At 39.5% G+C, this 19,406-nt stretch overlaps 1 protein-coding gene across 1 annotated transcript in view; it reads right to left on the bottom strand.

Moving 5' to 3' along the window:
• ppp2r5a (protein phosphatase 2, regulatory subunit B', alpha isoform) overlaps positions 1-19,406 on the bottom strand; it is a 176,907-nt gene that overhangs the window by 18,116 nt on the left and 139,385 nt on the right. The window lies entirely within an intron of this gene.

Raw genomic sequence — 19,406 nt, forward strand, 5'->3', positions numbered from 1 at the left:
GAAACCAGCACAATTACCTCTCTATACATCATGTGGAACAATAGGAAAACCAACAATGGAAGAATGAAAAAAGTGGTTCTGCTAAGGGAATTTGAAAACCTAGAGACTAAATTAAAATCCAGAACCAAAAAGATAATTGCCAGTCGGACTTTGAGGCAAGTGGTCCCAGGTTTGAGTCTGGCTGGCTCCTTGCAAGCTTTCTGTCTGTGCTGGGTTAGGCATCGAGCTAGCAAATCACAAAATGCAAAAGGAACAGCAAAGTTGTCGCCCAGTGCACGACAAGGCATGGAGAGGAATAACAACTAAAAATGTAATAATCTCTGGATTGTTACCTGAGCCACTGCAAGTTGGCACAGTGTTAATAGGATCAAAGAGTGTTAAATGCATGGATCAAAAATTAGTGTGGGAGAAGTGGGTCTGAATTTGTGGGACACTGGTACCAGTATTGGTGAAGGACAAATACTGAAGTCTCCAGAATAAAGAATAAATTTATAAATGGATAACTTCAGCAATATGAAGACAAAATTGAAAAGAAAGGTGCTAAGTACAGAAATGAAAATGTTATATTTAAATTCACGCAGTATACAACCAAGATAGTGCAATTGGCAGGTATGATGTGGGCATCACAGAGTCGTGGTAGAAAGAAGATCAGAGCTGGGAGCTTAACATCCAGTGAAACATATCATATTGAAAGGACAGGCAGGTGGGCAGAGGGATTGAGATAGCTTTGATGGAAAAAAATGAAATCAAATCTTAGAAACAAATTGACATAGCATCAGAAGATGTAGAATCTTTGTGGGCAGAGTGAAGAAACTGCAAGGGCAAGTAGACCCTGACAGAAGTTATATACTGGCATCTGAACAGTAGCCTGGATATGGAGTATAAATTTTAACGGGAGATAGAAAATGCATGCCAAAAAGGCAATGTTGCAACGGTCATGGGGGATTTCAATATGCAAATAGATTAGAAAAATCAGGTTGGTACTTTATCTCAGGAGAAAGAATTTGTAGAATTCCTACCAGATGGCTTTTTAGAGCAGCGTATGGCTAAACCCATGAGGGAAAAGTCAATTCTGGATTGGGTGTTAAGTAACGAAACAAACTTGGTTAGGGAGCTTAAGGTAAAGGAACCCTGAGGAGTAAGTAATCATAATGTAATAGAATTCACCCTGCAGCTTGAGAGGGAGAAGCTAAAACTATTGTATAGTTATTGCAGTTGAGTAAAGGTAACTACAGAGGTGTGAAGAAAGAGCTAGCCAAAGTTGATTGGAAGGGGACATTGGATGTGATGACAGTACAGCAGCTATGGCTGTAGTTTCAGGAAGTAATTTGTAAGATGTAGATCAATTCATCCCAAAGAAGGAACACCATTCTAGAGAGAGAATGAAGTAACCTGAGCTGACAAAAGGAAGTCAAAGACAGCATAAAAGCAAGAGAGGGCATACAGTATAGCAAAAATTATTGGGGAATGAGAGGACTAGGAAGCTTTTAATAAAAACAACAGAAGTCAACTAAAAAGGCAAAAGGAGAGAAAATATGAAATATAAAGGTAAACTTGTCAATAATATAAGAGGATACCAAAGGGTTTTTTCCCCCCAGATATAAAGAGTAAAAGAGTGGTAGGAGTCAACAATGGACCACTGAAAATAAAACCTGGATAGGTAGTACAAGGGAACAAAGAAATTATGGATGAACTCAATAAGTATTTTGTGTGAGTCTTCACTGTGGAAGACACCAGCAGCAAGCCAGAAATCAAGAGGCAGAAGTCAGTGTGGTTGCCATTACTAAGGTAAAAATGCTTGGGAAACTAAAGGGCCTTAAGATAGATAGCTCACCTGGACCAGATGGACAGCACCCTAAGGTTCTGAAGAGGTAGTTAAAGAGATTGCGGTGAACTTTCAAAAAGTACTAGATTCTGGAATAGTTCTGGAGGACTGGAAAATTACAAATGTCACTCCAGTCATTATGGGGGGGGGGGGGAGAGAGAGAGAGAGGGGAAGAGAAAATTTTAGTCCAATTAGTTTGCCTTCAGTGGTTAATAAGATATTAGAGCCATTTATTAAGGATGAAATTTTAGAGTACCTGGAGGCACATGAAAAAATACGCAGGTTAGCATGGTTTCCTTAAAAGGAAAACTTGCCTGAAAAATCTAGAAAAATACAGCAAAGAAACAGGCCCTTTGGCCCATTTAGTCCATGTCTAATCATTTAAACTGCTTCCTCACATTGACCTGCAATCGGAGCACAGCCCTCCATACTCCAACCATCCACGTACCTATCCAAACTTAAATGTTGAAGTCAAACTTGCATACCCCACTTGCACTGACAGCTCATTCCACATTCTCGGGCCCCTCTGAGTGAAGAAGTTTCCCTTTATGTTCTCCTTAAACTTTTTACCTTTTACTCTTAACCCAAGACCTCTAGTTGTTGTCCCACCTAATCTCACTGGAAAAAGCTGGAGTTATAAGGAAAGACTGAATAGATTAGGACTTTAATCCTTGGAACATAAAAGATTGAAGGGATTGAGCTTGCACACCCCTCATAAATTTGTATATCTCTGTCAAATCTCTCTTCATACTCAGGCACTCCAGTCCTGGCAACATCCTTGTAAATTTTTTCTGTACTCTTTCAACCTTGTTTACATCTTTACTGTAGGTAGGTGACCAAAACTGCAGATAATACTCCAAATTAGGCCTGACTAACGTCTTACACAACTTCAACATAGCATCCCATCTCTTGTACTCACTACCTTGGATTTATGAGGGCCAATGTGCCGAAAGCTTTCCTTATGACCCCATCTACCTGTCGCACCACTTTCAATGAATTATTGGCCTATAATCCCAGATCCCTTGACCTAGTTAGGAAAATAAGCTGAGGGATAGTGTCAGTAAATGAACATCAGCATATTTTTAAAGAACTGGCCCTTAACACACAGCAGGAATTAATCCCAATTTTTAGAAAGATGAATCCCATGATAGGATTCCCAATGTATGGTTAACAAATAAAGTCAAGGATAATATTAAATTAACCTTTGTTGTGGTCAGCACAGACATGCTAGACTGTGGGGCCTGTTTCAAGTGCTCTACGAATCCATGAAAAGTCAGGAAGACAAAATGTCAAGGGCTGGTGGTAGATCAGGGATGTAGGAAGTTTTTAAAGGGCAGATGCCAAAGACCAAAGGAGAAAATTGATTTTGTTTGAAATTTACATGTTATAAGGACCAGTAAGTGTTTCTGTGGATATACAAACAGGAAGGTCGTTAAGGGAAATGTGGAACCTCAAGAGAATGCAGCAAAGGAAAACACAGTTGCAAGAAAATGCTTGCAAACCCTTTACCTGGTTTTCTGCATTAATTAATCATAAAACACAGTCTGATCCTCAACTAATAACACACACATTAATTGAATTTATGTCTTTATTGAACACACTGCTTAATCATTCACAATCATTGCTTAATCAGTCCCGGCTGGAAAAAGTATGTGAACCTTTGCATTTAATAACTGGTAGAACCTACTCTAGCAGCAATAACCTCTACCAAACATTTCCTGTAGCTGCTGATCAGACTTGTACAATGGCAAGAATGTAACAGAACACAATGATGAAGGTAGAGCAGTGGATGTAGTGTATATGGATTTCAGTAAGGCATTTGATTAGGTTCCCCATGCAAGGCTCCTTCAGAAAGTAAGGAGGCATGGGATTCCAAGGAGAATTCCAGAATTGGCTTGCCCACAGGTGGTTGTAGATGGTTCGTATTCTACATGGAGGTCGGTGACCAGTGGTGTTCTGCAGGGATCTGTTCTGGGACCCCTCCTCTTTGTAATTTTTACAAATGATTTGGATGAAGAAGTAGAAGGGTAGGTTAGTAGGTTTGATGATGACACAAAAGTTGGGGGTGATATGAATAGTCTGGAGTGTAAACTTAAATTTGCTGGACCAAATAACCACAGCACAAAAAGATCGTTACTTATCTTTTCACCAGTTTATTTCTTCGAGCTCGGCCGGCAAGGGAACTTGGTCACAACATCGGGGGGAGAAAAGTTCTCATCCCTCTGGCAGTTCAAACAAGTTCACTGCTCGACTTCCACAATTGTTACAATTTATAAGGCCACCGATACAAAAGAACAATCAGTTCAATAGACTTTCCAGCTACTCAAATAGAGCAAAACTTAACTTAGATCAGAGACTCCACCAAATTTAAGCTTTAATTAAGAAACGAATGTCCTGCCTTATCTCTATCAGCAACCGCTTTTTGTCGAAACCAAAAGGTGTGAAAAATCAGGAAGACACCTTTTGTAGATCTGTGTGAGCTTTAACCCTTATCTCACTCCAAAGAAAAAGCTGTGAGACATCATCTTAAACATGTTGTAGCCACTCACAAACCAGAATACACAGACATAGTCAGTACTCAACCTTAACCCGTTATTTACTGGAATCTGAGTATCCCCCAATTCCCTTCAAACTTTATCAGGAGGGTTGTCAGAAGTTACAGCAGGACATCAATAGGATGTAGAACTGGGCTGAGAAGTGGTAGATGGACTTCAACCCAGATAAGTGTGAAGTGGTTCATTTTGGTAGGTCCAATTTGAAGACAGAATGTAATATTAATGGTAAAACTCTTGGCAGTGTGGACGAACTAGAGATCTTGGAGTTCGTGTCCATAGGACACTCAAAGCTGCTGCACAGGTTGACGGTGTTATTAAGAAGGCGTATGGTGCATTGGCATTCATCAACCGTGGGAATGAGTCCAAGAGCCGTGAGGTAATGTTACAGCTATACAAGACTTGGGGTACTGTGTACAGTTCTGATCACCTCACTACAGGAAGGATGTGGATACTATAGAGAAAGTGCAGAGGAGATTTACAAGGATGTTGCCTAGATTAGAGGATGTACCTTATGAGAATAGGTTGAGTGAATTTGGCCTTTCCTCCTTCAAGCAACAAAGGATGAGAGGTGACCTGATAGAGGTGTATAAGATGATGAGGGGCATTGATCATGCGAATAGCCAGAGGCTTTTTCCCCAGGGCTGAAATGGCTAACACGAGGAGGCATAGTTTTAAGGTACTTGGAAATAGATGTCAGGGGTAAGTTTTTCCACACAGAGAGTGGTGGGTGCGTGGAATGCACTGCCAGCAGCAGTGATGGAAGTGGATGCAATAGGGTCTTTAAAGAGCCTCTTAGATAGGTACATGGAGCTTAGAAAAGTAGAGGGCTATGTGCTAGGAAAATTCTAGCAGTTTCTAGAGTAGGTTACATGGTCAACACAACATTGTGGGCCAAAGGGCCTGTAATGTGCTGTAGATTTCTATGTTCAATGTTCTGTGAGGAATTTTAGACCATACAAAACTGTTTCAGTTCATCAGTATTTCTGGGATATCTTGCATGAACAGCCTTCTGCAGGTCTTGCCACAGCATCTCAATTGGGTTAAGGTCTGACTTTGACTTGGCCATTCCAAAAGACAAATTTTCTTCTCTTTAAACTACTCTGTTGTTGATTTACTCTTGTGTTTCAAATCATTGTCTTGTTCCATCATCTAACTTCTATTATGCTTCAAGTGATGGACTGCTACCCCGACATTCTCCTGTAAATGTCTTGATATGATTTTGAAGTCATTGTTCCCTCAGTGACTGCAAGCTGTCCAGGCCCTAAGGCAGCAATGCAGCCCCAAACCATGATGCTCCTTTCACCACGTTTCAAAGTTAAGATGAGGTTTTAGTGTTGGTGTGCAGTGCCCTTTTCCCTCCAAACATAGTGGTGTGCAGCATTTCTGCTAAAATTTTCAACTTTTGTCTCTTCTGTCTACAGAATATTGTCCCAGAACATCCAGGTGGTCTTTTGCAATGTTGTTTTTTGGAGAGCAGTGGTTTCCACTGTGGTATCCTTCCATGAACACCATTCTTTTTCAGTAATTTTCTAACAGTGGACACATGAACACAAACCTTAGCAAGTTCTAGAGATTTCTGCAGGTCTTTTGCTGTTCACCATAAGTTCTTTTTCACCTCCTTCAGCATTGCATGTTGTGCTCTTGGTGTGATCTCTGCAGGACACCCACTCCAAAGGAGAGTAGCAACAGTAATGAATTTCCTCCATTTATAGACAATTTCCCTTACTGTGGACTGATGAACACTCAGATCTTTAGAGATGATTTCTAACCTTTTCTAGCTTCATGCATCTCTACAATTCTTCTTCTAAGGTTCACTGCAAGTTGTTTTGTTTGAGGCATGGTGCACATGAACAGATCTTTCTTGAGAAGAGTAGGCTCTGTCAGTAACCTGACTTTGTGCGTTTATATAGGGCAGGGCACCTCTACAACCCGCTCCTCCAATTTCATCTCATTGATTAGAATACCTGATTCCAAATAGCTTTTGTAAAAGGCATTATCCCAGAAGTTCACATACTCTGTGATTGCATAAATGGTGTACACAGTATTGATGAGAAGTACAACTGCTTGTGCGTTATTAGTTTAGGCAGATAGTGTCTATTATTGTGACTTACATGAAGATCAGACCACATTTTATGAGTAATTAATGCAGAAAACCAGGTAATTGCAGAGGTTTCACAAACTTTTTCATGCAACTGTACATTAAAGTTACCTTTTCCATAAATCTTCATTATGATGGACACTGCACATATCCAAGATAGCTGGACTAATTTCAAAAAACAGTGGGAAACTTGGAAAAATCTAAATTAAAAGGTATGAAGGGTTAGAGGAACCCAAGGAACTAAAACCAGACAATTACCAGGACCTCAAAGCCTGTAGCCAAGTGTTTTAAAGATAGTGGCTGCAGAGACAACATACTGATTGCTTGATATGCTAAGTTCCAAAAAGATTGGAAACAATGAATTTGACTCTCTTGTTCAAAAAAAAGACAGAAGGCATGGAAATATATGCCAGTTGGGTTAGCACCTTGACAAGATGCTACAGTCAATAATCAAAGGAGAAGTAACGAATCATTTAGGAAAGGCAAATATACCGGTAATCAAATCACGTTAACATGGTTTTACAGAAGGTGAATTATGTGTGACAATTCTTTGAGGATGCAACAAAATGAGTTAAGAGAGAGACATGAAGATTAAGTGCATTTAGATTTCAAAAAGGCATTTGGCAAGATGCCATTAAAAAGGCTGCACAAATTAAAAGCTCAAAATATTGGATAAAACATTATTATAAACAGTGGATGAAAATTAACTGTCACATCAAGAACAAACAGTTGGAATAAATGGGTCCTTTTCAGGTGGAAAGGTTGTGAAATAACCCAAGGATTGGTCATGGTCTTCCACTGTTTATTATTTGCATTAATGGCCTACAGGTTTAAGCAAAATGTAAGGCTACCAGCTCTGATGATGATACCAAAATAGGTGGAAGGGCATGTTGTGAAGAGGTTATAGGATATAAACAAACTGAGTGATTGGACAAAAATCTACCAGAGTTTAATGTGGAGAAATGTTCAGTCATACACTTTGGTAAGAGGAATCAGAAGTGGTATTATTATCTAAACAAAGAGAGTCTACAAATGGATGAAGTTCAGAAGGATCTAGATATTCTACTGCATGAATCACAGTAAGTCAGCAAGTCAAAAAATAGCAAAGATGACAAATGACACATTGGCCTTTATTGCAAATGGGGTTAGAGCTTAACCACAGGAATGTGTTGTTAGGTTGTACAGGGTTTCAGCAAGATCACATCTGGAATACTATACACACAGTCTAGCTCTCCCTATCTAAATAAGAATATTTTCATATTGATGGCAGTCCAAAGGAGATTCACCTGAACTAATTCCTGAGATTAGAGTGTTATCCTATCAAGAGAGGTTAAGCAGGTTAGAAAAATGAATGGTGACTTTATTTAAATATCTAAGATCCTAAGGATGTTTGATATGGTAGTTATTGAGATCTTTTCACCAGTGAAAGAATCAGAAACAAGAGGGCATAGTTACAAGATAAAGGGCCTATCATTGAAAATGGTGGTGCATAGAAATTTCTTCTCTCAAAAGGTATTGAATCCCTGGAATCCTCTGACCTTGAGGATGGTGGAGGCCAGATTATTAATACATTTCAAATGTAGATAAACATTTAATCGATCAAAAAAAATTGAAGGTTATGAGGAAATGGCACAAAGAGAAGTTAATCATTGTACAGTTATAATATCTAACTGTGGTGGCATCCATCACTAAGGACCCTCACCATTCAGGACATGCCCTCTTCTCATTACTATCAGGGGGAATGTGTGTATCTTCAGAGCCTGAAGTCACACAATCATCGTTTTAGGAACAGCTTCTTTCCCTCCACCATCAGATTTCCAAATGGTCCAACCTCATTATTTTCTTCTCTTTTTGCACTATTTACTTTTTAATATTTCTTATTGTAACTTAGTTTCTTTATGTATTGCACTGTACTACTGTACTGATGCTGCTAAATAATACATTTCACAACATACGAAGGTAATAATACACCTAATTCTGATTTACTAGTAAAGAGGCCAAGTTGCTGAATATATTAAAGAAGGAAATAAGATAAACTTAAAGATACAAAAGGCATGGTATGGATAAAGACTGGGAATACTGTATTGCAAGAAAGTATCAGTATGATTACATTAAATGGTGGAGCTGATTCCAAGGTTGAATGTTCTAATCCTGCTTCTATTTTTCTATGTAATTTCACTTAAATGTGTCAAAAATGACACGGCACCCTCTGTAGGTGACACAGACCTGTGACAAAGGCAAGGAAGTGCGTAGATCAGTAACACACGTGATTGAAAGGAGTAATTTAGAAACATTTAATAGGATAGAAAAACCTATAGCACAATACAGGCCCTTCGGCCCACAAAAGGATAGAGTGCAAAAAAAAACAATTGATAGTAAGAGAAATAAAATCAAAGAAAGAATTGGAAAAATAATCCAACAAATACTAGAAATTAAAGGAATGATTTTCCATAATTATAGTTTGATTAATTGTTCAACAATTATTGACTTTCATGTCATTAATATTTATCTACAGTAACAGGGACAAGCCATAACATTTCTTGTAGTACATGCTACAGAAATAAGTTTAATATGCATATAATTACAGAAGAGCAACAACTACACTGCATTCTATGTATCTTAATGTCACCTTTCATGGTGGAATACCATTATCACTACGTTATTTGGACAATAATGTCCTGATTTCTGCAATTAAACTTGTATGCTGCTTTCCAACTTAAACACTAATCAGTTCAAAGTACATATATATTATTCAACCTTGAGATTTATCTCCTAATAGGCAGCCACAAAACTAAGAAACCCAAAAGAACCAATTAAAAAACATTCCAAACTCCCAATGTGCAGAGATTTAAGAAAAAACAAACCTTGAAAACAATAACCACAAACAAATATTGTTCTGAATTGAAGTCCACAAAGAGAATCCAAGACCCATAGTTCAGCACAGAGCTGAGTAGATCTCGCAGAGCAGTAAGCTGAACCTTGCCTCGGGCCCCGACACCCTGACCTTTTCAATGTGGTCTGGTGACTAAATCAATGTCCAAACACTGCCACCATCTGCTCTGGTACACTGGTGAACAACTGTTGCTTCTAAACAAAATCTAGTCCATTAAATTTCTCTCCCCATTAATCATGAATCCAAAATCAAACCACAATTAAAAGAAAGAAATAACATATACCCAGAGTTTGTGCAAGGGCTTTGGTTTAAGTCATCTAGGATTTGATCACTATTATACTTTTGAGCTACACAGATAGAATACAGTAATTGTTTTGGGCTGCCGACTTAATGTCAAAATAAATTAGATTAAATATCTTTAAACAATTAACTCTGTACACAGGCACTACATTTATACTGAGTTTGTTCATAACTACTAAAGAAAATCTCATTTGAATCATTTCAAAGACTGCATGGTTTGAAAGAGCACACTTAAAACAATGTATCTGAAATCTAAGAAAAGGGGTAATCACATGAAAGAAAGCAATTACTTTATAATCAGTCAGGCATATTAGCAGATTCAAAGACTTTTTAAAATATATCTCTTTGGCAAGGGAAAACATGAATTACAAACGTAATTAAGATTCTGAAGAGGAAATGAAAATGATTGATGAGGGTACATAAATTATATAACAAAAGTATATAAATTATAAGAAACATGAACAGGATCAAATGGTGAGATTCATCTTCCCAGCATGATAATGTCTAATTGTAAAGGGTATAACTTTAGGGTAGAGTTTCCTAAACTGGGGCCCAGAGAACCCTTGCTTAATGGTGTTAGTCCTTGGCATTAAAAAAAAGGTTAGGATTCCGCTTTAGAGTGACAGGGGAAAATTTAACAAGATGCACAAAGCAAGATTTCTCCCCCCACTGATAGTGGTTGTGCCTGCAATGCACTGCCTGGGGAAATAGCGGAAGCAGATACTGAGGCAACAATTAAAATGCCGTGTAGACAGATACAGGAACAGATGGAATGGAGGCAGATATGCAGTTTAAATTGGTATGATCAGCATAGCTGATACTACCAGCTGAAAAGCTTGTTCCTGTGCTGTTCTACACTCTAATGTGTAGACCCTCCCAAGGCATGTTTTATAGAATAAACCACTAAAGTGAAAGTAAATTTAAGCAATGTGCAGTGTTTAAAATTAATTAGTTTAACAACCTGAATATAATTGTACCTAAATATTCCATGGAGGATTTCACAATATTATCCCCAAATCATATATGTAAATTTAAAAACAAAGCTTAATACTGAAGCAAAACACAGTAATTAGCTTGCAAAAGCAATTAATATTCTTTAATTACTTTGACTGTTCATAATGAAGTTGCAACAAGAGAGACAAGAGAGTGTGAACAATAGCAAGATCAGTAGTAGGTGACAATTCCAGCTTCAGTCATGTGGTTGGAAATAAATGGGAGGATATGGCTTTGTGCAATGCCAGCACAAATATTAGTATTCATGGTCATATTTTGTAAATGTATTAAGTAGATGACATATTTCAGCTCTCTTCTTAAAGGCAATAAAGGATGGGAGTGGAGGAGAAGTGAGCTGTGCTGCACAAAAGGAGACGGGGGGGAGGGAGGAGGAGAGTTGTACAAGTGAAAGGGAAGGACAGCTACACAAGTACAGAAGGCAAGAGAGAAGGGAGTGAAAGCCACAGGAGGATGAGAAAAAGAGATTTGTGAGAGAACAAAGAAATAAGAGAGAGAAGGAATAAAAAGTTAGTTAAAGTCTGTCCCAAGCTTTATAAGGTCATCAGGCCAGTGCTTACGCTGGTTTCCGTGGCATGAAGTGACTGAGAGTATGAGACTCCCCCCCCCCCCCCCACCCCCAACTGGTTAGGATGCCAGTCTATTGCGAAGTTAACCCCCAGCATTTTGCCGGTACCCATTTTCAGCTTTGTGGACTGGAGCAATATGTGGTTAAGTGCCTTGCTCAAGGACACAACATGCTGCCTTGGCTGAGGCTCACACTCACAACCTTCAGATCGCTAGTCCAATGCCTTAACCACTTGGCCACACACCACACAGAAGGAATAAAGAATAAAGGCGTAGACTATTTTCTAAATGGGGAGAAAATTCAGGAATAAGAGGTGAAAAGGGAGTTGGGAGTCCTCATGCAAGATTCTCTAAAGGTTAATTTGCAAGTTGAGTCGGTAGTGTTATGACCTCAGCCCCCTCCTTTGGGAGAATTGCAAGAGAGAGAGAGCCTTACGGTCTGGAATGTGGATTGGCCGCTCAGCAAGACAAAGCCTTGGACACAGCCATTGTTTTGGGAGGCACCTTTTGTGGAATAAGGACGTGGGCTACGTGCAGACCTTCAGGGCCATGTGAGATAGGGAATGGGGGAACGATCGCCTCACCACCCCCCCCCCCCCCAATTGACATCTACAACCCTGCCAGTCCAGATAAAAAGGTGGGCTGCCGAGGCGGGGCCTCAGACGCACCAAGGAGAGACACAAGGAAGACACAATAGTGCTTCCCGTCGGAGCCGGACGCCATTCTGAAGGAAGCCACGTGCGTTAGACTCCGGATCGGGAGTCTGTGGATGGAATCACGGACAATCGCTTTTAATTAACAACCGGGAAGCCTGCTCTTCTGATTCCACGGCGGTGCTCCTTAGGGACCCGGGCAGGTGAAGCTGTTTAATGACATCTCTCTCTCTCCCTTTCTAACAAAAGTGCACCAACGCGACACCACAACCGACAGCGGCTGGTGGAACTGCAGTGATCTAAAAGACTTTTAGATATCCAGCAAACGATATATATCTACATTACCCCTAGACAACTGTAGAGCTTATTTCTGATTGATTATTACTATACCTGTGCTTTAGATTGAGTTGTGACGACGTATATGATCTGAATGTTTTGTATTAACCATACGTTTGTGCCCCTTTATAAATAAAAACGTTTGAAAATAGTAGCATCAGGCTTCGGTGGATCCATCTATCTTTGCTGGAAAAACTACCTGGTTACTGGGGAACGTAACAGTAGTAAGAAAAGCAAATGCAATGTAAACATTAATATCGAGAGGACTAGAAATATAAAGGCAAGGATGTAAAGCTGAGGCTTTATAAGGCATTGGTCAGACTGCATTTAGAATGCTGTGGCGGACTTCCGGTAAGATGGCGATTGCTTAGCTGCTCCAAACTTTTGTTCCGTTACTGTCGCTATCTTTGCACTAAATGTCTCCATTTTTTAAACCTTAGGAACTTTTGGTTTCTTTTACTTGCCTGTGAACACATCTAACTTACAATGTCTAGCAAGAGTTCTAAATCTGGGAGAAAGGAAGCTACGGCTCCCTCAGACGAGACCTGGGCTGCGTTCGAACAGCTCCGTGACGAAATTTTAAAGGAATTTAAAACCGCTTTCAAACAGTTGGAAGACAAACTGGATCAGATCAACGATAGAGTGGACAAACATGCTGAACACTTATCTCGCATCGATTCGACTTCTGAAGATTTAGAAAGTCGTGTTCGATACTTGGAGACTCTCTGTTCCAGCTTAGAGGAAAAATGTAACAAACTCCTTTCCAAAATGGTGGATCTCGAAAATCGCAGCAGACGCTGCAATCTCCGAATTCTTGGGTTGCCAAAGGCCACTGAACGGGGATCAACGGTGAAGTTTTTCGCTGAGTTTCTCTGTGAGATATTCGGGAAAGATTTGCTTCCGAACCCGCCTGAGCTCGAACGGGCACACAGGGTCTACGTTCCCCCCGGAAATCTGGGCTCCCGCCCGCAACCAGTAATCTTGTGCTTCCATCAATACCAGGTAAAACACCGTCTGATTATGGAGGCACGTCGCAGAGGCTCTTTTACTTTCCAGGATACAATCATTCGCTTTGTGGAAGATTTTGCGCCCCAGACCTTAAAGATGTGCGCTGAGTTTAAAAGCGCAATGAAAGTGCTTTTTGATCGTGGTTTTAAACCCTCCGTTCGCACTCCTGCCGATTTATGAATCAAGCTTAATACTGGAAAATATAAGTGGTTTAAGTCAGTGAAGGAAGCTGAAGCATTTGTGGCAAGTCTTCCGGCTATCCAGTCATCTTTGGAACCCGATCGGACCTCCTAAAATGGTGGATAAGTACTTCTCGCAGTAAAATTACTTTTTCTGGACACAGACTTTACTTGAATCACTCAGACATTATTCACTGAAACTCTAAGGGCTGCTGACAATCTCTCCCTGGATTTGGTGTGTCTTTTTTAAATAGACATTCTGTGTTTAATGTTTCCCTATGGACGTTTAAATAGTACTTGTGTAATCTATTTTATTCTTGTATAACTTTATCTACAGAGTTCTACAACTGACTCTAACTTGTTTTGGAGGTTTGAAGTCTTTAGTGAAGGCCTCCCTGTTTGTTGGTTCACAGTTTAATTGCTGATTTATCTTTCCTTTTTTTAATATTTATTTATTTTTTTCCTTTTCTTCACCCTTTTTTCTAATCTCTGATTTTTTTTCCTCTCTGTAAATGGTTGATAAGTACTCTTCTTGAATTTATCATTTTCCCCTTCCTCCCCTTTTTTCCCCCTTTCTCTTACTTTATTCTTCTATAATTTTTCGCGGGTAAGTTAGTTTTGGTTTTCTTCCGATTTTCTCTGTATTAAGTTTTATATTTCTGCAGAAGATGTTCTAATTTGTAGTTATGCTTTCTAGTGCATAAACTAGTTACTATTTGCTATAGTATTTATACGGAACTGCTGTTAATGACACAGATCTGGAAGTTGTATTTGGGTTAATTTTTTTGGTCGAGCTAGCTGCTTTTTTTGGTAGCCGTCTAGTTTTGGGTTGTGTGGGTGGGGTGGGTTTTCCAGTTTCAACATCACTCACTGTATTTATTGTTTTTCTTTATTGCTCAGGACATGTATATGTTTTGACTTTACGAATCTATGCTTACATCTCTGCTCCCAGACTGCTATTGTACTGCTTGACTTTTTATATGCCTGCTGCCTTTTATGCATTAGTAATTGATAATGGCTAGTGCACTTAAATTCGTGAGCTGGAATGTAAAGGGATTGAATCACCCTGTTAAAAGGAGGAAGGTATTCTCACATATCAAACAACTCAAAGCTGACATTGCTTTCCTTCAAGAAACTCATATTCGTTGTTTTGATAACTCCCGGCTTCTGTCAAAGTGGGCGGGTCAGCCTTTTCATTCATCCTTTGCCGCTAAAGCTAGGGGAGTCTCCATTCTTATTAACTCAAAAATTCCTTTTGAACTCCATAATAAAATATCTGATACAAATGGCCGTTTTATTATTGTTTCTGGTAAACTATATAACACTAAAGTTGCACTAGCAAACCTGTATGCCCCCAACTTTGATGATGTTAACTTTTTTGAACGGTTTTTTTCCTCACTACCAGACTTAAACTCATACTCTTTTATACTGGGTGGTGACTTCAACTGTTGGTTGGATCCTAATCTGGATCGATCGTCCTCTGTTACCAGATCACCTACTAAATCTGTCTTAGCTATCCAATCGTTTCTCTCTAACTTTGGTATCTCTGTTATACGGCGTTTCCTTCATCCTACTGAGAGAGATTATTCTTTTTTCTCACATGTTCACCATACCTTCACTAGAATTGACTATTTCTTACTCGATAACCAACTTATTCCATTTGCCCACTCTTGTGACTATCAGAGTATACTGATTTCTGACCATGCCCCAGCCCCCTCCTTTGTGAGAATTGCAAGAGCCCTAGTGAAAGGGGGGTCAATGACCCGAGAGAGAGAGCAAGAGAGAGAGAGAGTCAGGCTGAATGGACACAGGAAATGGAAAGACAGCGACGTGCTGGGTACCGCATTCCACTGGGACAAAAGCTGGCGACTGTGGCATTGTTCTCAGGAGACACCTGGGAACTGCAGACGTGCCAACTCGCAGGGACATTGTAAAGCCCTCGGGCAAAGTGGGCTGGTTGAGAGAGAGATTGTATCACCTGCAACCTGATTGACACCTGAGATCCCGTGAGGCAGTATAAAGAAGGGTCTGAAAGAGGACGACCCTCAGACGCACCAAGGAGACACCAAGAAGCACGATAACGCTTCCCGTGGGAACGGGAAGCCATTTTGAAATAAGCCACGTGCGTTAAATTCCGAATGCGGGGTTTGTGGCTGGAACCAACGGAAGATCGCTTTTAACTAACAACGGGGAAGATCGCTCCCCTGATTCCACGGATATTTCGGGCAAGTTTTTCCGTTTATCTCTCTCTCTCTCCAACACGTGAAACCAAAAGGGAAAAGCCTGCAGACTTCAGAGTGACTCTTTATATTTCCAATTGGACTCAGTATTATACCCTAGACAACGAAAGAGCTTATTTCTGAGTGATTATTAATGTACCTGCGTTTTAGATTGAGTATTGACGCATGTTATCTGAATGTTTGTATTAACCTTAATTTTTGTGCCCCTTTATTAATAAAACTTTTGAAAATAGTACCATTGGACTTCAACTGACATATCTATCTTTGCTGGTAAGTGAAACCAGTTACTGGTTTCATAACACTAACTTTGGTATCTCTGTTATACGGCGTTTCCTTCATCCTACTGAGAGAGATTATTCTTTTTTCTCACATGTTCACCATACCTTCACTAGAATTGACTATTTCTTACTCGATAACCAACTTATTCCATTTGCCCACTCTTGTGACTATCAGAGTATACTGATTTCTGACCATGCCCCAATTACTCTCTCTCTGAACTTTCCTGGTCTCCCTCAGAGGAATAAACACTGGCGGTTTGATTCAACTTTATTATCGGATGATGATTTTTAAAAATTTATTAAGGATCAGATAACCTTTTATTTTAACACTAATACATCACCTGAAGTGCCATCCCAGATTGTCTGGGATGCCATGAAAGCATATCTGAGGGGGTCAAGTAATCTCTTACACAGCAAATCTCAACAGAAGATCCTGTGCAGATCGATTAGACCTCATTAACCAAATTAAAGAATTGGATCAAATATATGCTCAAACTAAGAACCCTGAATTATACAAGAAGCGCGTGGAACTCCAAACTAAATTTAATCTTCTGTCTACCCAACCTGTCGAACGCCAACTTCTTGAAAGCAAGAGTTGCTTTTACATCCATGGGGATAAGTCTGGTAAATTCCTAGCCAATCAGCTGAGGCGTTCCAAAGCCAAACAACATATTACAAAGATCCGGAAGGAGAACGGAGACTTTACATCGGATCATTTAGAAATTAATGACGCATTTAAAAATTTTTATTCTCGGCTTTATTCCTCTGAATCTTTGAATGACAATATCTCTGTTGATCAATTTTTACAGAATCTGAATATCCCTTCACTTTCATCTGATCTTAAAGCCAAACTTAATGCGCCTATATCATCAGAAGAAATATCTTTTGCAATTTCTGCACTGTCCTCAGGGAAATCTCCTGGACCTGATGGGTTCCCTGTAGAATTTTATAAATCATTCTCTTCACTTCTTTCTCCTCAGTTACTTTCAGTATTATCTGACTCGTTTAATTACGGCAAACTGCCACCCTCTTTCAATGAGGCATCTATTATTCTTCTATTAAAAAAGGGCAAAGACCCAACAGAGTGTTCCTCGTATAGGCCGATTTCTTTGCTCAATGTTGATGTAAAGATCTTAGCTAAAGTTTTGGCTCATAGATTAGAAACCGTTATTCCCTCCATTATCTCTGATGACCAAACAGGCTTTATTAAAAACCGTCTCCCTTTTTTTAACATTCGGCGTTTATTTAATATCTTATACTCACCTCCAACTGGGATTCCTGAATGTGTTATTTCCCTCGATGCGGAGAAAGCATTTGATCGTATAGAGTGGAACTACCTTTTTGCAGTCTTAGAAAAATTTGACCTCGGTCAAAGTTTCATCTCTTGGATCCAATTGCTGTACCTGTGTCCTACTGCTTCTGTTTTAACTAATTTTCAGAAATCCCAAGTATTTAATCTCAAACGTGGCACCCGTCAGGGATGCCCCTTAAGTCCCTTTCTCTTTGATTTGGCTATAAAACCTTTGGCGATAGCATTTCGAAATTGTCCTGATTTGACCGGGATTTGGAGAGGGGGTGTTGAGCATAAAGTTTCTCTTTATGCTGATGACTTATTACTCTTTCTCTCAAATCCGTCTACATCCTTACCTCTAATGTTTTCACTTCTTAACCAGTTTAGCCAGATCTCTGGCTATAAACTTAATTTACATAAGAGTGAACTTTTCCTAATTAATAAAGAAGCACAAGAACTAACATTTCATGATCTCCCTTTTAAAGTAGTCCATAATCAATTTACTTATCTTGGAATTACAGTCACAAGGAAGTTTAAAGATCTCTTTCGTGAAAACTTTGCCAATCTTTCATATACTATAAAACAGAGTCTGGTACAATGGTCACCTCTATCTATGTCTTTGGTAGGTCGTATTAATGTTGTTAAAATGTATGTTCTCCCCAAATTTTTATACTTATTTCAATCTATCCCAACTTTTATTCCTAAATCTTTTTTTGATTCCTTAGACTCTATTATTTTGTCATATCTGTGGAAGAATAAGCGCTCTAGAATTAATAAAATCCATCTCCAAAAATCTAAAAAAGAGGGTGGCATGGCTTTACCTAACTTTCGTTTATATTATTGGGCAGCTAATATACATTGTGCTACCTTCTGGTCTTTCTTCCACGGCCAACCCGAGTGCCCTAATTGGGTGGCAATGGAGTTGAGCTCCACTAAAGAATTATCTATCTCTGCACTTCTTGGCTCTGCACTCCCTAGTAGTCTGTCCAGATCAATAGCTAATCCTCTTGTTAGACACACTTTGTGTATATGGGCTCAGTTTAGGAAACGCTATGGTTTCCATGGGTTTTCCGTTTCCAGCCCTGTCGCACATAATCACCTTTTTTTACCTACTACGTACGATTCAGCATTCCATGTTTGGTATAGGAAGGGCATTAGACATTTTGAAGATCTTTTCATTGATAATCGCTTCGCTTCTTTTCAGCAGCTCTCTGTTAAGTTCAATCTGCCCAACGCTCATTTTTTCAGATATCTCCAAATCAGACACTTTATTGTTCCTTTAATTTCTAACTTTCCTGAAATGCCTGCGAAAAATGCTATGGACCTATTTCTTTCCATTAATCCACTAGGTAAAGGTTTAATATCAATTATTCGAGATAAATTAGCAGCCTTACGACGGGCCCCTGTGGATAAAATTAAAATGGCCGGGGAGCAGGATTTAAATACCTCCTTATCCGATGAGAGCTGGGACTCAGTTCTCAAATCGGTTAACTCAACCTCTCTTTGTGCTCGCCATTGCCTTTTACAGTTTAAGATTGTTCATAGAGCCCATATGTCTAAATCTAAACTATCTCGATTCTACCCTAACATTAGTCCGCTCTGTGATAAATGTAAGAGGGGCGTGGCCTCTCTCATCCATATGTACTGGTTCTGTCCTAGCTTGGAGAAATTTTGGAAAGATGTCTTCACTACGTTATCGTGTATTCTGAATCAGCACCTAGAACCAAACCCCTTAATTGCTTTGTTCGGTTTTTGGGGCGAGACAGATTTACGTCTGGGTCCGACCAAATGCCGAATATTATCCTTTGCCTCTCTCCTGGCTAGACGCTTGATCCTCCTTAGATGGAGAGATGTTGCCCCGCCCACTCATGCGCAATGGCTTAACGACATTATGGCCTGCTTGGACCTCGAAAAAATTCATTATTCAGTTCTTAATTTGGATCTAAAGTTCCATAAGGTCTGGGGACCTTTTATCGAGTACTTTCATAACCTTCCTCTTGACTAGGGGTTTTGTTTTTTTTTTCTTCTTCTTTTCGGTCCCTTGCTTTCAGCTCCTTTTTTTTTCTGGTAGTAGGCATTATTATCCTCTGTTGCTAAGTGTATTCACAGTCTGGGAGTTTGACTGTCCTGACCTATACTCTCTATATTGTGTTGTGGTTGGTCTGGAGTTGT

The sequence above is a fragment of the Hemitrygon akajei genome, chromosome 7 (genome assembly GCF_048418815.1).
Source record: "Hemitrygon akajei chromosome 7, sHemAka1.3, whole genome shotgun sequence".
NCBI lineage: Eukaryota > Metazoa > Chordata > Chondrichthyes > Myliobatiformes > Dasyatidae > Hemitrygon > Hemitrygon akajei.